The following is a 24783-nucleotide window of genomic DNA, read 5'->3' as shown; positions in this document are numbered from 1 at the left end:
GGGAGATTATGACATTCTGGAGTAATCGTAAATACTTTTTCCAACTTGAAGCGGCTATTCACATAATTTAATTGAGAACAATGATTTAGAAATAGATACCAATGTGTCGTTAAAATGATCTGGACAATATACAGTAGGAGAATGCATCTTTTTTTAAGCATCATGAACACACCAAAGCCCGTCGAATGACTTTCCAATTTGTGCATTCAGATGTTCCTAGGATGGTCCCATTTCCCAATTGGCCTTGGCAGAGATATCTCCCCTGTCCATTCAAATCAATATATGTAAACATGGTCAAACGAATGGGACATGACATGAATGGCATAACCACCTATAACGTGGTGTATATCGTTTTATTTTTGTACAAGTAATTAAAGAACGTATAGCTTTAAAGCTCCTTTTACTTTGAACATAAATGGTTTATAAGAGCAAACTAACATTCAGCTAGCTGCATAAAGGTAACACCTTAGAGTTACTGGGTGTTAATATATAGTGACAACTTATCTCTACATCTGAACTAGTCTGTGGTGCAACTTAACTTAAGAACAGCGAGAACCACAGGCTTCTGCAGCCTCTGTGATGGACAGCACTGCTCTCTGATAAGGAGATCATTACATTCACATCCAAGAACCTCAGCCAACAGGTAGAACTCCAATCCCCATAAGAAAATCCAGTCAGGCACATACATCTGTACCACAAAGGAATTTGCCTACAAACACGTTTGCACCACTATTTAGTTGCCATTTGTATGATGTGTTCTCATGGATTTGGTTGTTTCTGATGAAATGGTGAGTATGAGTTGTGGCATACGGCTCTCTGGTTAGCTCATTGACTGAGTCAGGGTCTGTTTTGAACTGTTTTCCCTTTGGCGTCCTTGTGCCAAGCTCTAAGCAAAACCTGCTGTTCCTGCCATTTCTGGTAATATAATCTCACTTCATTTGGGTTAATAAGTGAAACCAACTGGGCTCTGTTCTGTTTTAGAGAGTGTGGGTGGGTGGGAGCTGCCAAGTAGGGAATACAGTATGACACAAAAAATATCCTGTTTTTATAGCATGCATGCACATGTGGTAACATATATCAAACAAATGGTATCAGCCTTGATTTCAATAGAGATATGGGGGAAAACATTGACCTGGATGTGTTTTTTGCCCATGCATGTGCGTGAGTGCATATGTAACTGTGGTTATTAAGTGATAAACGCGGACCAGATGTTCTATTTTAAGCAGGGCCCTCAATTCCACAGTGAAGGCATTCTGTCACAGTGAGGCCTGTGTTTGTCATAGGGCCGTAAGCCGGTGGTAGTGGTCTGCATTGGTTGTTGTGTAACTTAAATCCATCTCTCAGCGTTGGTCTCTTCCTCTGTCACCCCCCCCACCTCTTTTTTTGAAAGCTGAAAGGATGTGTTTTCTGGGATAGGGGATTGGAGGTGAAAGGGGAATGCTTGTGGGGAAGGGGCGACGTGACGGATGAGAGAACCTGTTTGGTGGAATGGAGAATGGATGTGCGGGTGAAGCTTATACCCCTATCCTCTATACAATACAGCGTAACCAGCCGCTGCCCTGCCCATATCGACAGACAGCCGTGTCTGACGGGCCTGACAACAACACTAAAGGTGTGGAATTGCGATTGTGAGGGCGGATTGTACGTGCCTTGACAGTGGTGTGTGTCTATGCATGTACGCAGAGGAAGCATGTGAGAAAGCTTCCACGGGTGTTTTGATGAAACTCCGTTGAGGACGCCACTGCTAATGTGTGATTGAGCTCGCTATAACAAGCGTACACAATCAAACCAGATGTACAGGTCTATTTGACCGGCTGCCATACAGTTACAGGACAACCCCTGTCCACACATACTCACACACACACATCTACACAGGATGTACTGTGCTGTATGCATAAAGGTAGGTTGACATGTCACGCTAAGGGGTTAAAGGGGGGTAATGATTTGCTATCAGACCAAGAGGAGGGGTAAAACACAGGGTTCCCTCTGAGACACTTTTGGATTCTGCTCCACTGTGTGTGTGTGTGTGTGTGTGTGTGTGTGTGTGTGTGTGTGTGTGTGTGTGTGTGTGTGTGTGTGTGTGTGTGTGTGTGTGTGTGTGTGTGTGTGTTTGCGTCCTTCTTTATGAATTCCTTTACATTCCTGAGGATCAGTGTTAGGAAGCTCAGTGTCCTGCCAGCTGTGGGTAGATTAATGCGTCTGCAGCTCACTGTCACAACACTTTTGCTCGTAGCACTTCTTGCTTTACCCTGCCTGCACCTGGAGCTGATTGACATTCAACCTCTTGCTCAAGGGTACTTCAGCAAGGCCTCTTGGGTTGATATATGATGTGACCTGAGTGTATCTTCAGGCATGTTCTGCCTGTGTGTGGGCAGAAAAAGAAATGATGCAGAAAATTTAAGCCAACAAACCGCAAGAGAGTGGTGAGGCATAATAAAGCGAATTACTGTGTTGAAGGGGAAAAACCTGCTCTCACCTGAGGTGTGAATGACTTTCTCCACGCAAGGAGAGAAGTGAGTGGCACACTAATTATCAGTTGGGATTGGGGATAATTGAGGTGCAGCAATTTGTGGCCTCATTTAAAATGGTGAAACCTCCACCAGCAGGCCCATTTCCTCTGGAGGAGAGGGACTCCACGAGAACTCCACGAGGGGAAATCCACCCTATAAAAGAATTTGCGTGCGACTGCGGGCTTGTCATGTTCAATCCAGATGTGTGAGCAAGCCACGATATAAACAAAAGGTAGTATTTTAGTTTCATTAAAATAAAAATTATGTTGCAATGAATCATAACATTTCCTAAGGGGATCGCTTGGAGGCATTTTCCTGACAGCATCACTGGCTGTAGTCAGAATAAGAGTCTGTGTAATGTAATAAATGTATATTATAGTATATAATATCCACGGGGGTTTTGTTTGAGATATTTGGCAACGTTTAAGAGGCTTAAATGAGCATTCTGAATATGATACGCAAGCAGCTGGACCTCACATACGAAAATTGGATTTTCCCACTGTTGCCTAGTTATTTTTGGCCCGCAACAAAATCAGTTTGGATGTGTTTCATTGGCGCAATAAATTGTCTCTGTGCAATAAACCACCTGAATTGCTCATAATAGATTGAAACAAAGCATTCTACATGAACGACACACCATATTTTTGTCAATAAAATGTTCAAAATGTTAGCAGAATAACCAGCTGACCCACTTAACAAACGTAACCCTTGACTGGTGGCCAGTACCTCTCCAAAACAACTCCATTAAAATGGATGTAAACCAACACACTCTCACTCCCTAAGCATCCAGGAGCGACGCTTGGTCAGGGTCCCGTGGCGTCCAGTTGTGACGCGCCGAGGCTCCTTCAGCTTCATAAACGGACGCAAAGAGCTTTCAACTGATTGCAATGTATTCCCATCTGCGGCGGTATTTGACGCTTAGGGAAGCACGGCATTCGTTTGTGTCGGAGGCTGTTAAAGGCAATGTGAGCGTCCATTCCCATTGGATAACGGAGAATTGTACACCCGGAAGTAAGTATTCCCCTTACTGTCGATTGATTTGACAGTGATATCTCCACTACTCATCAACTCAAAAACACCAGATTATCCTTGTTAATTAAACGACATTGATAGGTTTTAGTGTACAATGCTTTTGTCACGTTTTCCCCTTCAATTCTGAGAAACAAGTCGTTTTCTATGAGTTTTGGATGGCCGAAGACATTACATTACCCACAATCCTCTGTAGCAACCATAGACTGTATAAAAAAAATTAAATAATACATTATTCGGAGTGTGCTTGCTTTTCTCTTTGAAAGTCATCACATAACGGAATTGTAATACACGTTTCGGCTGCATTAAATATGACATATCTGCCGTAGTTAACTCTATTTATAGAGCCCTGATGACAAGACTTCTAGACAAACAGGAACTGCCGCCAAAACTGAAAACTTGACGTGGATCTTAAATATATAAGCAATTAAACAACATCTTACATTTCTTTTCACACAATACGTCTCCTTGCAGTATCAACACTAATTCGGCTGACTTTTATATTTGATCCAATTGGTAGATAGGCTGTATTTACGCCATAACGGTGCGCAGCTGATAGAAAGGGACACCTACTGGTTAAAGCACGTTATTGCATTTTATAATTGTATTATTAGATATTAATAGGATCCCTATAAAGTATATTCTTTACTCGTCGTTATTCTCTACTAATAGTTAATTAAAGACTGTATATAATGACTATTTTGCACATCCCATTCAAGATTTCAAGATTTTCTAAGGTTTATTGACATATCATATTATACACAACTAAGGTGTAGTTATGCAATGAATGAAAGACTTGGGTCGCAGGTTCCTCAACAGTGCATTACAAGACATCTATCAATATGTGTGTACCTCCACCATTACATTGTCATATTCTGCACATTTCTTATACTATCTACATACATCTTATAAGAGTATAATACATATGTATAATATCAGTTAAAATAAGTGCTTAAACATAGTTAACATTGCAGGAAAGCAATATATTAGACGTTAAAGGTTTAAAGGTTAAAGTTTGAGAAACCGGCTCGAGATACACTTTTTGTTATATTCCATGGAATGCTCTTAACATCCCGATAGCAATTAATATCTTAAGTGTTTTGACAAAAAATCCATAAAAAAATGTCATCTGTGGAAGCCGTAATACTGTAAAAAGTACGACCAATCATTTTAGCCGACACGGCTAAAATAACTGGATGGCCTACCTGCCTGTCAGCCTTCCATCTGTGCACAAACTTATCTCGTGCCCTCATTGGTCATGTGCGCGTTCGTGTGTGTTGGAGGGGGGGCTCTATAAGGAAGTGGCAGATTTTCTCCAGTTGTGTATTTTCAAATTCCAGCGATCTCGAGCCGGTTTCTCAAACTTACCTACCCTACCTTTAAGTACTTTGTCAGGCTTAATATTTATCTGTAGATACAAATGTCACTGTGTGTGCTGTGTGCTCTGCATGTGTGACCATCAAAGAGGGGTTCATCCCTCCATATTCATCTTCTATACCCCCAAAGCTTTTTTCTTATTCAAAAGAAGACCTTAACCTAAAGTATTCTTTAATGTTTAAATAAAGCCTTATTAGTTTGTCTGTTTTGCACATCCTCCTATTAATATCTAATAATACAATTATAAAATGCAATAACGTGCTTTAACCAGTGGAGATATCACTGTCAAATCAATCGACAGTAAGGGGAATACTTACTTCCGGGTGTACAATTCTCCGTTATCCAGAGGTGGGGACTCGAGTCACATGACTTGACTCGAGTCAGACTCGAGTCGCATATTTTTTGACTTGAGACTTGCTTGACTAACATTGATAAAAGACTTGACTTTGACTTGGTATTCATGACTTGAGACTTGACTTAAGCTTGAGACAGATGACTTGAAAGGACTTGTGTCAGGGTTGAGTAAGCAGGCAGGACCCAAATGCAGATTTCCAAGAATAATCCTTTATTCCAAGGTACAAAGTAGAAACACAGAACACTACCCTGTGACACACAGTCAACTACAAACAATGAACCAACAATGACAGACAGAAAAACCAGAACTAAAATACACACAAGACCAATCACACAAACAAGACACAGGTGAGGAGGGAGGAGAAAACACAGGGGCACCAGGTGAACACAATCGGGCAATCAGGCAGGACAGGGGTGAACACTTTTCAAAACAAAACAGGAAACCAAAGACAGAAAAAGACAAGACAAAACCCAACACAGACAGATCGTAACAGTACCCCCCCCCTCAAGGGACGGATCCCAGACGTCCCAAAAAGTCCCAAAAAGTCCAAAACATTCCAGCAGGGTGGGTGGAGGGGGTCTGGAGGAGGGACGCACAACCAGGACCAACAGGGTGGGTGGAGGGGGTCTGGAGGAGGGACGCACAACCAGGACCAACAGGGTGGGTGGAGGGGGTCCGGAGGACGGGCCCGGAAGGGGTCCCGGGCGGACGGCCCGGGAGCAAGGCAGAGTCCAAAAAGGGGCGAAGGCCACAGCGGGCGAACTCGGGGACCCAGGCATGAGAGCGAAGGCAGTGGTTGGGAGAGTCAGGGGGCCGGGCTCGAGGGCGAAGACCACGGCTGGGGAACTCAAGGGGCCGGGCTCGAGGGCGAAGGCAGCGGCTGGAAGAGTCAGGGGGCCGGGCTCGAGGGCGAAGACCACGGCTGGGGAACTCAGGAGGCCGGGCTCGAGGGCGAAGACAGGGGCACTCAGGGGGCCGGGCTCGAGGGCGAACAAGAAGGCGTCTACGGGACAGCTCCGGAGGACGGGCAGGAAGGCGCTGACGGGACAGTTCCGGAGGCCGGGCAGGAAGGCGCCGACGGGACAGCTCCGGAGGCCGGGCAAGACCCAGTATCGGCCGGACAGGAACCGGAGCCGACGGGACAGGCGTAGACGGGATCCTGAACATGACAAGGGCTGGTATCAATGGGACCCCGGATGGAGCAAGGGCTGGTGTCGACTGGACCCCCAACGGAACAGGACACAGAGTTGGCAGGACCCCCGGCGGGACAGGTGTCGGCGGGACCCCCAACAGGACAGGATCTGGTGTTGGCAGGAAATCCGGCGGAGCAGGTGTCGGCGGGGCCCCCAACAGGACAGGACATGGGGTTGGCAGGACCCACAGCGGAACAGGTGTCGACAGGAAACCCGGCGGAGCAGCAGTCGGCGGGACCCCCAACAGGACAGAATCTGGGGTTGGCAGGGCCCACAGCGGAACAGGTGTTGGCAGGATCTCCAACGATACTGGACGTGGAGTTGGCAGGACCCTCGGCAGGAGAGTTGTCGGCGGGACCCCCAACGGGACAGGACATGGAGTTGGAAAGACCCCCGGCAGGAGAGTAGTCGGCGGGACCTCCAACAGCACAGGACATAGGGTTGGCAGGACCCCCGGCAGGAGAGTAGTCGGCGGGATCCCCAACGGAACAGGACATGGAGTTGGCAAGACCCCCGGCAGAAGAGTTGTCTGCGGGACCCCCAACGGGACAGGACATAGGATTGGCAAGACCCCCGGCAGAAGAGTAGTCGGCGGGACCCCCAATGGGACAGGACACGGAGTTGGCAAGACCCCCGGCAGGAGAGTAGTCGGCGGGACCTCCAACAGCACTGGACATAGGGTTGGCAAGTCCCCCGGCAGAAGAGTAGTCGGCGGGACCTCCAACGGCACCGGACATAGGACCGGCAGGACCCCCGGCAGAAGAGCAGTCGGCGGGACAGGACATGGAGTTGGCAAGACCCCCGGCAGGAGAGTAGTCGGCGGGACCTCCAACAGCACAGGACATAGGGTTGGCAGGACCCCCGGCAGGAGAGTAGTCGGCGGGACAGGACATGGAGTTGGCAAGACCCCCGGCAGAAGAGTAGTCGGCGGGACCCCCAATGGGACAGGACACGGAGTTGGCAAGACCCCCGGCAGGAGAGTAGTCGGCGGGACCTCCAACAGCACTGGACATAGGGTTGGCAAGACCCCCGGCAGAAGAGTAGTCGGCGGGACCTCCAACGGCACCGGACATAGGACCGGCAGGACCCCCGGCAGAAGAGCAGTCGGCGGGACAGGACATGGAGTTGGCAAGACCCCCGGCAGGAGAGTAGTCGGCGGGACCTCCAACAGCACAGGACATAGGGTTGGCAGGACCCCCGGCAGGAGAGTAGTCGGCGGGACAGGACATGGAGTTGGCAAGACCCCCGGCAGGAGAGTAGTCGGCGGGACCTCCCACAGCACAGGACATAGGGTTGGCAGGACCCCCGGCAGGAGAGTAGTCGGCGGGACCTCCAACATCACAGGACATAGGGTTGGCAAGACCCCCGGCAGAAGAGTAGTCGGCGGGACCTCCAACGGTACAGGACATGGGGTAGGCGTCGGCCGTAGAGCCAACAGGACACGGGGGGCTGGCGTCGGCCGGAGAGCCAACAGGAGACGGGGTGCTGGAGTCGGCCGGACCACCGACGGGACACGAGGGGCTGGAGTGGGCCGAACCACTGACAAAACACGGGGTGTGGGAGTCGGCCGGACCACCGACAGGACACGAGGTGCTGGAGTCGGCCGGACCACCGACAGGAGACGGGGTGCTGGAGTCGGCCTGACCACCGACAGGACACGGGGTGCTGGAGTCGGCCGGACCACCGACAGGACACGGGGTGCTGGAGTCTGCCGGACCACCGACAGGAGACGGGGTGCTGGAGTCGGCCGGACCACCGACAGGAGACGGGGTGCTGGAGTCGGCCGGACCACCGACAGGACACGGGGTGCTGGAGTCGGCCGGACCACCGACAGGAGACGGGGTGCTGGAGTCGGGCCGGACCACCGACAGGAGACGGGGTGCTGGAGTCGGCCGGACCACCAACAGGAGACGGGGTGCTGGAGTCGGCCGGACCACCGACAGGACACGAGGGGCTGGAGTGGAATCCACAGGTGGACTGGAGGAGGCAGGAAATGCAGCAGAAGACGTCAAAGTCGAGACCCGAGCAGCGAGGCCCGGGAAGCATAGAGCCAAGGACCGCTGGCTTTCCTCAAAGTCTCGCCACGCCTGCTCATGTTCCTGAGAAATGGCGTGCTGGAACGGAACAGAGGGCGGAACCATGGCTGCCGGGGCCAGAACTGGGGCTGGAACCATGGCTGCATGGGCCGGTTCTGGAGCCGGAATCATGGCTGTTGGGGCCAGAACTGGGGCTGGAACCATGGCTGTGTGGGCCGGTTCTGGAGACGGAACCATGGCTGCTGGGGCCTGTACTGGAGCCCAAAGCATGGCTTCTGGGGGTCGGGCTGCTAGCCTGGACTTGCGACTCCTTCTCCTAGGAGCCTTTTGGAGGCTCCGTGGACCTCCAAAAGCCAGACGAGTGCCCGCGAACGGCTCCTGGACAGGAGCAGGAAATGGGGAAGAAGCAGGGGTTGACTTCAGACGGAACACACCGAGATGTATGGTGTTAGGTTGGGAGTTGGGAGGTTGGGAGTTGGGAGGCAGGGGGCTAGCATGCCTGGGGCTAGCAGGCCGGGAATCACACGTCGAGAGGAATCCAAAATCCAGTCAGGTAAGAACTTAACTAGAGATGGATCCACTGTTGCCACCTGGTGAGCCTCTGCCAGAGCAGCCTCTCTCTGCTGAACACTGGACGCTCCCCTCCACCTACTATAGCAGCAAGCCAAAGAAAAGGTAAAATGTTGTAATTCCACCTCAAATGGATCTGCTGGGCCCATTTCTGGTTGGTTCATTCTGTCAGGGTTGAGTAAGCAGGCAGGACCCAAATGCAGATTTCCAAGAATAATCCTTTATTCCAAGGTACAAAGTAGAAACACAGAACACTACCCTGTGACACACAGTCAACTACAAACAATGAACCAACAATGACAGACAGAAAAACCAGAACTAAAATACACACAAGACCAATCACACAAACAAGACACAGGTGAGGAGGGAGGAGAAAACACAGGGGCACCAGGTGAACACAATCGGGCAATCAGGCAGGACAGGGGTGAACACTTTTCAAAACAAAACAGGAAACCAAAGACAGAAAAAGACAAGACAAAACCCAACACAGACAGATCGTAACAACTTGACTGTTTAAAATTAAATATTTGCGTTTTTTTTGTATTGAGATATTACGTTTAGTTTTTTCGAAAAACATGATTGGGTGATTATAGCGCCGTGCGTGCAAACCTGGCAACCCACTAGACGGCAGGAGTGTCAGTTAACATGGCAGCGGCTAGCGTTACTCCAAAAATAGTGAAGTTTGGATTCAAGGATTATGTTGTCGATGACGCTAATAAGAAGAGAACAGCGGTATGCAGGGTCTGCAGCATAAAGATCAGTGACACGACCACCAAAACATCCAACTTCATTCGTCACTACAAAAAACCCACAGAGAAAGGTGCGTGAATGTGTTGTGTTAGCTAGGAAGCTAACGTTAAGTTTAAGCTACGTTAGACTTGGTTTCAAATCGATTAAGCATTGCAAAGAGAAGACAAAACGGTAAATTAACACTAGAACCGCCAAGGGATTCATTTTGACTAACCCCGATACTGACGGGCTGTCAGGAGGGGGAGAGAGAGAGAGGAAAAGAGATGCCTCGTTTATTTCCCCTGTGTTATCAGAAGTTACTGTAAACTGTTGAATAATGTAGTTCATCTACTTTTAGTAGTTTGTTTAAATGTTTTAATTATGTTGTTTTTGTTTGTAGAAGTGCATCATTCCTTGATTTATTGTAAAATGAATCTGAACTTTTTAATCTGTTATGATGATAAACTGAAGCAATTTCTAAATTAACCCAATTAAGTGAGTTTTAAATCGTCCTACTTAGTTTATAAGGAAATTATGAAGAGGAACAAATTAAATGATTTGAAAATGATATCTATGTAGGTGCTGATGCTGTTGGTGGTTCTAGTGTTAACAGACATTTAAATTAAATATGTGTAATGGCAAATGCCATATATGATTTTCTTACCTGGAATTCTGCCTTTTTGAACAGACTTTTTGATTGAGTCCTAGCTTTATTGTCTGCAGTTCTAGGGTTAATATGAATCTAATATGATTGTCATCGGTCTAAATTAGATTTCAAATGATTAACTGTGTATGTAATGAAGATCATAGTGTGGGTTAAATCCATTTTCATAGCCACTGTCTTTTAACTGATTTAAATGCGGAAACTGGGCTTATTCATCAGAATTTCGTATGACTTGACTTGACTTGACTTGACCTGAGCAATGACTTGACTTGACTTGCTTGATTCTCACCACAGTGACTTGGGACTTGCTTGATACTTGTAGGTCAAGACTTGAGACTTGCTCATGACTTGACTTGTAGGACTTACTCCCACCTCTGCCGTTATCCAATGGGAATGGACGCTCACATTGCCTTTAACAGCCTCCGACACAAACGAATGCCGTGCTTCCCTAAGCGTCAAATCCCGCCGCAGATGGGAATACATTGCAATCAGTTGAAAGCTCTTTGCGTCCGTTTATGAAGCTGAAGGAGCCTCGGCGCGTCACAACTGGACGCTACGGGACCCTGACCAAGCGTCGCTCCTGGACGCTTAGGGAGTGAGAGTGTGTTGATGTAAACAGTCACTGGAACATCTCACTCCACAGTGGAGGCAGAGGAAGATGACCTCTGGCCTATCACCTTTGTCCCCTGGGTTCAGCTCGGGTTGTCTCTGGGGTCCTGCCCTGCAGCCTGAGTGTTATCAACATGTAATCCCATACATCTGGGACATTAAAACATCAAATAGGTTAAATGGCATTATCTGTTCCTGCTTATAGACACTTAATCGCAAAAGTGTGGTGTGAAATTCAAAGAGACTTTTCACACAAAATCTGCACAAATGTGTATAGGCTGCACATGGCCTGCACTCATCTTGGTAGCACTACTGTTCAGATGGGGTTACGTCTGTGCAATTAAATACAGATTCAGCACACAGAGTTCATATTATGCAAGAATTCTTTGCTGGAAACAATCAAAAGTCTCCTCTTAAACTCATGCTTTTCTTTTAAAAAACACATGCAAACAGTTTCACGAAAATACTATTTCCAAGTAAAGCGATGGCAAAGGCATTGCAACACGTCTCGAATAAATCATCAAGGGCTGTATTCCCCTCATGAACTTAGAAGCAAATTACATAATTTAATAGGAAATCATGCATTAGGGGGGGGGGGATTTCATTTTGGATCAATGGAGGGTATTGATGGCAACAGTAATGGCTGGGCGGACTGCTGTAACGACGGAGGGAGGGAGCGGGGGTCCATGGAAGAGTCAGCCCAGTGTAGAGTCTCTTTGTCTGGGATGAACTTCAGAGATGCGAGGCCTGGCCTGGTTCTTGGACCTGGAGGTAGGCCAGGGCTTGAGGGGGAGCCAAGAGTGCAGAAGTGGCCGATCTGTCCCGTACTCACACAAAGAGGCCTTTCTCTGGACCCGGGGTCTGCGGCGGCCCGGTCCGCACTGGGGACGTCAGACTACAAAAGGGAGGTTGACACACACACAGACAGTGAACACACACATGCCTGGAAAGGCAAGAGGGCACTCAGGAACATATCATTGTTGCATTTAGAAAAGTCTGTTCGTCATTACAACTGAAAAATAATATCACCTTCTGTATTTTGTTCTCATGCAGAGGTAATTTAGCACATGTATTCTCATCTATAAAAACTGATATATTATTGCCTGCTTTCACTTTTTTTGTGTTATGCAACCGACATTCATTTTGGTCAGAAAATCACATTTTTGTGGGAGAAACTCTATTCTTTCTGCCGAATCCCTTTACTGCCTCCCAGCCCTGGTCCCTCTGCAGCTTGTAAATGTGATGAGGTCTGGCCTGGGTTTAGCAGACCCAGACCCCCTGGCCAGTTAATGAAGTTTAATTAGCTTGATTAAAGCCTAATTGGGAACTGGGGGCAAAGGGAGAGCAGTCCTTGTAAAGACGAACTTTAACCTTTGAGCTTTAGCCCCTTTTCCCCTGAGATCAGAGAAACCTGGGCACTAAAAGAGCCAGACCGCTGTATATGAATGTGTTAGTGTGTGTTTGTGTGCAGGAGGACGGGTAGTGATTGTGTCCTGTTGACACACAGCAGCCTTGGCCTCCCTGCTGTTTTCACACAAAGAGTGCACACACATTTCAGCTGTTGTCTAATACAAACTCCGGACAATGTCCAAATCTGGTTTTCTGGACATTTTCCAGAGGCTATGTGTCCTTTTACACATTAACCACAATCTGGCCATTTCGGGTCCATTTTACAGATTGAAGTTTCCGAATCTTGTCGTCTCTCTAGTTGGTGGTTTTATTTTGGGCCATTATTTATAATATAAACTTTCAGATGTGTGTTTTCTGTGATTTTGCTCCAGCTGCTATAGAAACGTTAGTACACTTACTTGTTCTCTGTGGATTCATCGAAGAACGAGCAGCTCTTTTCGATAGTTCGTTCCCACATACTGCTCCTTTTGAGTATGTTTAGACAATTTCAGGGTTCCAGTGTCCTAAAAGAGGCTCTTCTCTCACACCTTTGCACTGACATAAAATGCTTACTTACACTTTACTGTTGGTCATGTACTGTATGCTAACCAAACATCTCAGCTCATAAGAGAACATTTGAGTCAAATGGTTTCCATGTGTTCAAAAGTATCCATTGACCATCCTGTATGATAAAAGAAGAAACTCCCCAACCTCAAATGTAAAGTCTTAACGCAAAGTGTTTTGAAAGCTGACACATATTTGTATTGCTTAAATTGTCCTCCAGTTCCAGTACATCTACATTTGGATATGTTACTTCCATGAAATGATACAAGACACTATATAGGAATTGCATTTGTACATGGGAATACAGCCAGATGTGAGATAAAACACAAGAAGATAATGCCTTTTTTCTATTTCATTGTTCAACTCTCAAAATAGGTGGGACACTTTTTTCCATTTTGTAAAGATCTGGATCATCCAAGTCAAGGTATGCTTTGTTTAAATCCACGTTCTAGACCAAGGTGGTACCAAAACATAAAAGGTAGGTACTAACCAAATGTTTTGCTAGTGGAAAATCAAGATATTAAAGTTCAAAGCAAGTCAAGTCAAGCCTCACAACGCAGTGGAAAGGCTGCATTTGAGATTCCCTGCACAGAAAAAGGGAAAAACTATAGCGCTACATTAGACCCACTTCACAACAGAACTAAGCAAAATGGAAATATTTTTGAGGACAAAAGTCTGAACACATAAATATCTATAATCTGTCTTCAATTAAAAAAGAAAGTGGATCATGCTCTCTTAATGTTCAAACATAGGACATATTGGTTTATTTTTGTGGAATCCCCGTCCTATGTAATTCTGCATATTACATTTAATTAGGATCAGAACATTGCAATGTACTTGTAACAGACATGCTCAAATGCTTTGGAATGAGTTTCCGTTAGGCAACTACAGAACTTGATATAACAATTTCATATCACAATGTTAGTGGCAGCTGCAGTACACCAAACATAGCCGTTTAGAAGTGTCTATATTTTGACACAACTGAGAGCCCTATTCATACCTATGAAAGTGGCTCAGTGGCTGATAATGGAAATTAAATGTTAGGTTTACAGTAGGTATTTTACATTTTGGACAAATACAAATAAAGTTAAATACAATTTTGACCTTATAAGGTATATGAAAAGTTGAGGGATCAAGAAAGTTATCAGGGCTTATTCTCCACCACGAATGTCTGTAAAAAAAGTTATGGAAATCAAACGGTACAGTTGTTTTAATATTTTTGTTCATACTAACTGACCAAATAATCTCTACAATAATGTTGATGGCCTGGCTAGAAGTTACATCTTAGAAATGTAACATTGTTTCTGGAAACAATGTAATAATATACTGAAGCACCATGTTTGAGAGGAGATCAGAACCCTGACATCTTGGTGCTAGGATACCAACCTCCATCTCACTGTCAGCAAAACCAAGGAGCTGATTGTGGATTACAGGAAGCAGCAGAGAGGGACACATGCTTGCACTATTTTTATTAGTGCAAGCATGAAATTCAACATTGAATATGGTTTAACGATAGCAGCTACACAGAACAGGACATACCATTTTTATACTTTCAACCCAATTTGGATTCTGATATCAGAATGAGACGATCAGGCTGTTGTGTGACTTATGCAAAGTGACATGTTTCTAAGAAGACACAATTAACACACTGTACAACCCTGGTGTGTATGTGTGTGGAAGAGATATCTGTGTAAAAGCTGAGGTCAGACTGAGCTGGAGGGGATCTGAAGTGACAGTTGAGCCAATCCACCTGGTGTGTGCGTCTGAGTATGTATGTGTTTTATAGCCTGTGAAATGAAGATGGTGGGTAAGGTGATGCAGGGACGGGGGAATGGGGTCATGAGATAATCAACCCCTGATCAACTCCACCCGCCAACACATACACACACACTGTCTCTCTTGGGCCTGAGATAACCGAGTCAAGGGCCCTGGGGTCAAAGGTCAGGACCCTGGCTCATAGGGAACACATGGAAGGGATAAAGAGGCTCTGGATTCCATAAAGCATGAGCAGGGTCGGACTTATTTATGGCTGCACGGAAAACATCACAACCCAACTCCTTTCTCTCCTGTCCAGTCCACTCCTTCACTGGCAGAAAGAGGGATAAAGTGAGAGAGAGGTGGAAGGGAACAGAAAAAAATCTTTCAAAATTGTTCTCTGCTTGCTGTCCAAATGGCTTCATCTCAAAGGCTCCCTGAAGGGGTTCAAACTTTCCCTGAAAAAGGGAAAAAAGTGAACAGTCAAACATTGTCAGCCACAAACTGACGGAGTAAAGAAAAGCCACGTGAGACTGCACTAAAACGGCAGGATATTGTGACAAGCAGTGGTTTTGATTGAGACCACAGAAACTAATGGCGAGTTGTCTACTTGCTCAAATGCACATGGTACGGCTCACATGAAGTCATTGACTCACACACACTGAGTGTTACCTTCAAACACACGCCTGTCATTTTCACACCATGAGTTTGTCAGACATCTGTTTCTGCACATCAATGTGAATGTTTTATGTTTTCAATGTGTTAAGTGTAATCCAAGAGCGTACGCTTTAACTTGGATTGGGGCATATCAAGTAGGGGCCCATTTTGAGTGTCAATCACTGCATTCTGGTGACTTGTTATGCATCAGTTTGTGGTGGAAACCTCTAAATTGAGAACAAAAACTCCACATTAAGGCAGTGGAAGACAGTTTGAATTAAGCTGATGTTCACAATTCCATAGATCTGTGGAAATGTTCTTATGATTATTTTTTTTCCTCTTTTGTTTGAATACACCCTTTCTGAAAACATATTTGTTTTATCTTGATTTTTACAACTTTTTTGACTCTTAATCCCGGTAGGGAAAAGTTAGTCGAAGAGTTTAACAATTTTGGAGCAGATCAAAGAGCCTCTGCAGTGGAAACAATTGGTTTGGGAAGCGGGCTCATACTCCCTGGAAGAAAAAGGGGCAAAACTTGGTTTAACAGACCAACAAAGCTAATCTACCAGAGCTAGCTAACTTTGTCTGCTGTATGTAGTATCAGATTATTACTATTTTTTCCTTGTTTAAAACAGCTAACTGCGCCTTGAAATTATGTTATTAAAAAGCAGTCAGAGTGACTCAATCAGTAAATTGAGGGGGCAGAAAACAAGCTAAAACCCTGTTAGCTCAGTTGAGAACATTGCTTTTAATGCAATAGTGATTTGTGTGACTTTCAGTCAGAAATGGGAAAGTTGATGATATCCATTTATTTTCCCATCAACACGACAACTTTTCCTGGTGTAGTTTGTAGATCAGTTTTATAAAGCTTGATTTTTGTGTGAGTTTGGATCAAAAAGGAGATGCACTCATTTTACATATTTTCAAGAGTGGAGACAGTCTGGTCCCTTGGTTAGGGATTGAAAGGGTTTACAGAAGGGGAAGGAAACAAATGCTGGAAACTTAAAGACAGAAAGATATACACCAGGAGAAGAATGACTTGACAGTGCGCCATCTGTCCTGTTTTGGCCCTTTTACTGTAGATTAGCCAAGGGTGGTAAGCAGACACACATCACGGCCATTACTACTCTGTCTATTTCCAGTGTGTCCCCTTTGTCTCTCTGTGCGTGCCTGTCTGTGCCTGTGTGTGAGGATGTATGTGACCGTGGGTGTCGTCAGGTCGTTGGGCTCGTCACCTTAGAGCTCTGAGACAAAAGCGGTGAGATAATGAAGACAGGAGCCTGTAACGGAGGCTGATGGAGAACAATGCAGCGGTAAAGACTCTGGAACAGTGAGAGGAGTTTACTGCTGCTCAATGGGACGCTTCCTTCCTGCCCTGCTTTATCAACACACAGGAAAGAAAACAACAAACCCTCCTCCTCCTTCTCTGAAGGACGGAGTTCTGTCTTTTCTTCACCCTCATAGCCCTCCTCTCCTTTGAGTCTAATCTCCTGTCTTTTCTTCTTTTAGTTTACTCTTCTCATCAAGTGTAGTTACTCATCTTTGTTGTTGTCATGTCATTTCTGAAGTCTCCTTAGCTTTGCTCTTTTCTTCTATAGGGCCTAATTTTCCCTTATTTTGACCTTTGACTATCGTTCTCCCTTCCGATATTCTTCCACATTTTCTTTTCCCCTTCTCTTCCCTATAACCTGTACATATTTGGTAAAAATTGAGTTAATTTTCATCTTCAGTTCATCTTTTCTACCATATACATATTTAGCCATTAAAACACTGCACCATGGCTTCACTTCAGCTGAGGTTAGCTTGAGTGCTAATTGGCTCAAGCTACTCTTATTTTCACACTGTGTTTTGTCCTGGTGTAAGGTTGGACAAAAATCTATTTTGTAACTCAAGCATCTAAATAGTTATGTTTGTTACATAACTACTGTAAATAAGGTTGGCGCTAAGTCTAATCATAGAGGAAAAAGTGACACAATATATGCTAAACCTGTTTTAAGTTAACTATGTAGCTTTCAAACACTTTAGCTAGTTAGCTTGTAAAGACTTCAATAGTGTCACTCTTTAAAAAAAGAAAACCTTGCTCATACAATTCCTTTTACTCTCCTGCACTATTCTTATTTTGTCTAAATGTTTCTTTGTTTTGTTGCGGCTTAACCTTTCTCTCTGCTCTTTATCCAAACTGTCTGAACAGCACACGGGAACAAGCCAGTCGTGTTCCCTCCCTCCTTTTTGTTATCAGTGTGTTTTCATTCTCCAAGGGGAAGTAGGAGACCTCTTCAATATGGGATGCTGCATGCTGTGTCCCTCCCCCCGACCCCCTCTAGCTCTTCCTCTCTCTTCCTTGTTTATCTACTCTCGCCCTCCCTCTCTCAATTCAAAGCACCCTGAGGTGTGCTGGGAGGGGAGGAGGGAGGAAGGCCTCTCTGGGGTTACCATAATAACTTGGCTCATGAGCTTTGCTGCCCATTCTAAGGCTGACCCATTATTCATCCCCATATTGCAAAACACTGTCTAACACTTCAAAGCAGTTGGGAGTGTTGCCCTTACACCCTCTGGAGAAACAGAGAGAGTCAGACAAAGCAGGAGCGAGCTGTGTAGAGCTGAACTCTCAGGATGTTGTGTTTGAGGACAGGAGATATTGGGTGTAAAAGACGAGCCTGGTGTTGTGGGGGAAGTAATCGGAAATATTTTCCTTTTGTCATGCTTTGCTGCCTCTTTGGTCTGTCTGCATGCTCCTACTTACGAGTTTGAAGGTTAAATACAGAAATATGGAACAAAGAAATGTAAACAAACAAAAGGTCCCAACCTATTGATGAGGCGTTCAGGCTAGCTTGACATGCTTCAAAAACTAAGAGGTTTATGAGATGCCAGAACCACATCAACTGGCTATTTTGATATTAGGAGCAGCAGTTCTACTTAGAGGTCGTTCAGGTGCTTGTCTTGCAACCCGGTTTACCAACATTTATTTCCCCATACAACACAACCAAATCCTTGATTGTGTTTGCAAGGGAAATGTGTAGTTTATTTTATACCCCGTTTTAAATATGGTAAATGTTGAAATGTAAAAGACCACGGTTTGGGTTGAGTTACGTTTACATGTCATGTAACTTAATAAGTTATGTGGCAGAACCAATTCAACTGTTCCTAACCACATAAAAGATTAAACCAATTATTTACTTGCCTTGAAATGACACTATTCCTAATTAATAATACAAAATACATCTTCAATAATTAGAATGGATTTTGGTGTATGAGTTAAAAAAAAGAAGATAAACCAATAAAACAAAAACGTGCAAGTGTTAAGTAATCTTAAAGCAACCATGAACTCTTGCACACATAGTGCTAAAATCTGCACTGATTCAAGTAAACTAGAGGAAAGATATTCTTGCATATTTACTCCAGTTAGGGTATGTTGCTCAAAAGCACCTTCAATCAGAAAAGTTAAGACATTGATTTGAATAACCCTCAATCAACTCAGGGGAACTGTGTCATTCATCTAAAATACATTGAGAAAGGGATTGTTATGTATGTGAAATAAGTTAACTATACGTTGCATAAGTTTATTAATGAATGTAAGATAAACATAATAATAAGGTTTTTGTTTTACACGGCTTTGACACAAACAGCAGTCACCTGGTGGAAAGTCCTGTGTTTTTTCGATCCACCATAACCTCCTCCAAATGCAAACTTTGATTCGAAATGTATTTGCTATTGGTCAGAATTGGTCACGTCCATTGACAGCTAACGCATTAATTTTTTTGGAAACCTGATTTCTGAGAGGTGTTTTGAGGCTATGCACACTGCAAAAACAAATAGTTTTAGATCTTTTGAAACCCCAATTTAATTATTTCGGCCACGAGTCCAACATAATGATGAGGTAAAAAGTTGGAACATAGATCGACTGCTTGGGAACTTCACCAACAGGCTCAGTGTCTTTTACACAAGAATCTGGGACTAGTTCTAAAATTAAACACTTAGTCTTATTTCTAACTAATGTTGCTAAATAATAATAATTTATGAACTACTGCTCTATGAACTCACATTTTCAGCATGGGTTCCTGGTGGGAATCTCACTTGGAGTTATGTAAAAGCTTAGCTATTTCCATTGAGGCTCATAGTTCCCATAAACAAATAGGGTTAATGGAGGAATAGATGGATGGATGGGAGGTCACATGTCTGTCAGTTAGTCAGTGAGACGTTGTTTTAGGACAAAGACGTGTTTTTGGAGACAAAGACATTTTCCCCGTCAGTCTCCTTCTTCACTTTCCCTCCGTTCAACCTGTTGATTGATAGCATAAAAAATCATTTGGTTAAAGTTTAAACTAACATGCAGGGTTGCCACCATTCTCATGATGGGTGACGCACATACACACACTCACATGTACACACCAGAGCATAGTGTGCTAATCTCTTTAGCATCTCCATGGAGACGTTAGTGTGAAGGCTCCATGGGGGTTTAGCAGTGCCCTGTCCTCAAACCACTGGGGGAAAAGCCAGGCACTGGGCCATGAAAGCAGGCCACTCTGTGTGTGTGTGTGTGTGTGTGTGTGTGTGTGTGTGTGTGTGTGTGTGTGTGTGTGTGTGTGTGTGTGTCTGTGTGTCTGTGTGTGTGTGTGTGTGTGTGTGTGTGTGTGTGTGTGTGTGTGTGTGTGTGTGTGTGTGTGTGTGTGTGTGTGTGTGTGTGTGTGTGTGTGTGTGTACGTGTGTGTGTGTGTACGTGTGTGTGTGTACGTGCGTTTGTGCCTGCCTGCCTACATGCCCTTTTGCATTTTCATGAAGTTAATCCCGGCTCGGCCAAGCGAGTCTGGCTGTGCATAAATAATCACTTTAGGAGAAGTTCAAACAGCATCAGTATGCATGACCCTCCATCTCCCTGACACCAGCAACCAGGACAACAGGCCTCTGAGCAACCGTTATCCTCTGGACCAACATCCTGCTGGCTGCTACACTACTGGGTTCACTCCTCACGAGGACAGAATGACAGGGTAGATGAAAGGAAAGGTATACAGACAAGGATATTGCTTAAAATACAAAAAATAAGTGATGTTCGAGATGAGATAATACTTGATTCATTCAACTAGCAACGGAGCAAAATGTCTGGGTATATGCGAAAGGAAAATATGCACAATTTTGTATGTCGAAAAGGAGTGACTTGATAAATAATTAAAGAAAGAAATCAAGAAATAAGGAGAACAAAGAGGAAGAAAGAAATGGAGGAAGGAAAGAGGCATGGAGAAAAAAAGAAAGAAAAGTTGGAAGTAAAGAAAGAAAGAACAAAGAGAGTAGGTAGAATGAAAGAAAGGCAAAGAACTAAGGAAAAGAAAGAAAGAGTTTTGGGGCTTAGAGGAAGATACTTCCCTATGGCCTCTACTCTCACTATTGGCCCAAGGTTCGCTCCAGTGATCTAAGCCCAACTCTGCAGCTTGGTCCCAATTGGCCCTCCATGGGTCAAATTAGCTCCAATACCAAGAGCTTAGTTGGGCTTGAAGAAACAGCTGGCACCGTGTGGGGCCTTGTGGATCCAAAATGGCCGGCTAGTAACAATAATGCTCACACTACCCTACACATTCCTCTCCCACAGACTTAGCTCAGTCGGGCCCAAAGTGGGATATTTGAAACGTAAACAAGGAGATGTTATTCTGCACCGTAATGGCTGAAAGTGTCTGGAAGGGTTGATGGTGTTTTGAGAACTTTTTGGGTAAGTAGAAATTGAGCAAGCAAGGCTGGGCCCTGCTTAGAAGCTAGAAGCTTAGCTTACTGCAAGGTTAGATATGTATCATGGTGACTATGATTTACATGCTAACCATGGGTTCCTCAAAATGCAAACACCAGGTCCTTGGTCCATGGATTGTTTTTATCAATGCTGGCCACTTTGGTCCTTAAAATGTCTCAACAACCATTGGAGAGATTGCCATAAATCCTGCCTTTGATGATCACTATAATTTTTCTCCAGCACCAGAAAACAGTTTAACGTTTTTGGATCAGAGGAAAAAGTCATTTTATTAGCAGCATCAAAAATAAGCTAAATCCACCTTAACTGTAGGCTATTTTGTGTTCAGTGCTAACTAGCGAATGTTAGCATTTAACCGTCTACATTTTGAGTAAACATGTTAAACGTTGTACCTGTTACACCTAAGCATGTTTACTTTGTCACTTTGAATGTTAGCATTTAGCCCAACATTCAGCCTGCTAGCATGGCTGTATATTGTTGTTAATGCTACCAGCATGAGTTTATAATCATAATCTTTTCATCTTTTCTAGTGCAACATCTTGGAGATCCCTCTGGTGTTCTGAACACATTTCCACTTCTGTTCATTTAAACTTTTGCAGGGTTTAGGCAAGTACTTAAACATATATGTATGTCAAATTGAGCTCATTATTTGTATTCAACCATGATGTCATATGATATAATGATGGTTTTAGAAAAACAAAAGAATCTTATTTGGAAATACTTTTGAAACTATCGCTTCACAGTGCCAAACCCTGTTCTGCCTTATTCAACCCTAACTACATAGACAGTACCATTCTCCATGTTTCCGTGTGTTGCAATGCTGCTAATTTGTGTGGACCGCACTGTCATTAACAGAATACAAATACTCTACCATTACTGTACTTGCACATAGAGTGTTTTCCAATGACTTCTGACAGCTTGTAACACTTACTGGCAATCTTTGTGTCCCATTTGAGATTAACCTAACCAACAAAACTTTATCTGCCAATACTATATTCAGCATCATGTGGTATGATTGAAATAAACAAAAGGTTAGAGAAAAACAAGAAAGCAACAGATTTGTTTTGATGGAAAGAAGAAGGGATGATAAAGAAAGAAAAAGAGAAAAACGGATGGAGAGGAAGGAGACACTGGACAGAGGAGTCGGGAAACATGTGCTGCTGTCAGTCTGTCTTTTAATCCCTTTGGATTTTTTCTGCCTCCCTTTCCCACGTTCTCAGTGTTAATTGATAAACACAGGGAGGGAACGGGACCCCGTGACTAATCATTCTGGCTGCTGCTGTGTGCTTCTGCTGTGTGTGTGTGTGTGTGTGTGTGTGTGTGTGTGTGTGTGTGTGTGTGGTGTGTGTGTGTGTGTGTGTGTGTGTGTGTGTGTGTGTGTGTGTGTGTGTGTGTGTGTGTGTGTGTGTGTGTGTGTGTGTGTGTGTGTGTGTGTGTGTGTGTGTGATGTGTGTGTGTGTGTGTGTGTGTGTGTGTGTGTGTGTGTGTGTGTGTGTGTGTGTGTGTGTGTGTGTGCGTGTGCGTGCGTGTTTCTACAGGTCATTGAAGTCTGCAGGCCCCACTGGAGTGGCACTACTAGGAAACTGGCAGCATCACTGGTCTGCTGCTGCCTCATGCCAGAACCTTGTTGTCTGGTTTTTCCCAAAACACAACCACTTTACCATACCAAAAGCCAAAATACAGTTTGTCCCATGACTCAGTGAGTACTTTGTCTGCTTTTACTATAACTGTAATCAAACAAGTACATGAATCAAGCGTTTCCTTGTCTCCACTTATATAAGAGCATATGCTCTCTGTTTTCTTTTAGGACCGCAGAACATGTACCAAAACACGCATGTATAAACAGATGAAGAAATCAGTTTTTAAGACACTTGTTCAAACTCTATCACAGTTGAATGACAGAATATTAGGTTCTGTTTATTCATCTGGAATTCTAGCCAAAACAGTTTTGGGAAATATTTTCCCTAGGTTTTATGTTTGCTTGAAGCTACATTACCTGTAACTAGCAAAACACCTGTATCTCCAACTGAACTGTTGGAGGTCAAGTTGCATTGTGAGTAATGTATGCAAATGAGTACAATTAAGGCCTACTTTTAGGAAAATATAAAGACCTAAAGAAAGGGCGCAGTCAAGCCTGATATGGCTAAGAGGAAAGGGGCAGCAAGCTGCTGGCAATTCTTAATTAGGAGCCAACAGGTGATCTAACACTCCAATACACTCAGGGGAATTGTAACATAAAGCAAAAATGAATTAAATAAAGGTAAACAAAAACAATAACAAAATATTCACTTTTTTCACAATATGTTATGTTACAGCCTTATTCCAAAATGGTTTAAATTCATTTTTCTCCTCAACATTCTACACACAATACCCCATAATGACAAAGTGAACAGAAAAAAGCACATTGCTATACAACGTCATTAGAGTCCACCTGTGGTAAATTCAATGTATTGGACATGATTTGGATAGGCAAACACCTGTCTATGTAAGGTCCCACTGTTGACAGTGCATGTCAGAGCACAAACAAAGCCAAGAAGTCCAAGGAATTGTCTCTAGACCTCTATCTAACCTGATCGAGCTTGAGACGATCTGAAGAATGGGAGAAACCGCCCAAAAGTAGGTGTGCCAAGCTTGTAGCATCATACTCAAGAAGACTTGAGGCTGTAATTGCTGCCAAAGGTGCTTCAACAAAGTATTGAGTAAATGGTGTGAATACCTATGCACATGTGATATTTGAGTGTGTTTTTTTTAATCCATTTTGGAATAAGGCTGTTACATAACAAAATCTGGAAAAAATGAAGGGGTATGAATACTTTCCGGATGCACTGTAGGTGCAAATGAAGCTGAGAGAAAAAATGGCAAACTAAGGCAGGGAGTCCAACAAGGGATAAACAGGCTAAAATATGGGAACAATGATTCTGCTCCTAACCCGCCAAAACAACATGGTAAGATAGAATTCCCTTGCCTGCTGCTACATATAATAAAAGGTCCGCTCTATAAAGATGGTCAAATACTTTTCGGCCCTTAAAACTGGTAAAAGGATATGCTGAAAAACAAACAATCTAAAAAGTATTTTGGTGATAAACGGTGTGGTTTGTTCCCACTAAAATGTTTTATTTTAAGAGCATCTGTTTAAAAAATGTGACCATGGATATGATAGAATAATATGAAAAAGAGAATAATCACAATGTTATTACTAACTATGCCCAGTTCTGTGTTGTATACCAACTCTGGGAGTTATAACTCAAAAGTTCACATTAACCCTCCAATCAAAATCCGCCTTTACACAAAAACATTGAAACTTTAAACTGCAATGACACAGAATGTAAAATAATTGTATTTCCCTTCTATGTTCTCTGTCATTTGATCATCTTTGAAAATAATATTTTTGAAGTTCAACCCCTTGTTTTCCAAAGAACATTCAACAAAACTAATGCCACTTGGCTAATGGAATGATCTTATTGTGTTGTGGTCAGTGTCTGTACAGTCTCTAGCTAAGTATGGATAACTGGCCAATCACATGATAGCGTCTCGAATACACCCCTCTTTTTCTCCCTCCCACAAAAAACACACACACACACACACACACACACACACACACACACACACACACAC

Source organism: Trematomus bernacchii, unplaced genomic scaffold, assembly GCF_902827165.1.
Source record: "Trematomus bernacchii unplaced genomic scaffold, fTreBer1.1, whole genome shotgun sequence".
Taxonomy (NCBI): Eukaryota; Metazoa; Chordata; class Actinopteri; order Perciformes; family Nototheniidae; genus Trematomus; species Trematomus bernacchii.
This window is presented reverse-complemented; position numbering follows the sequence as displayed.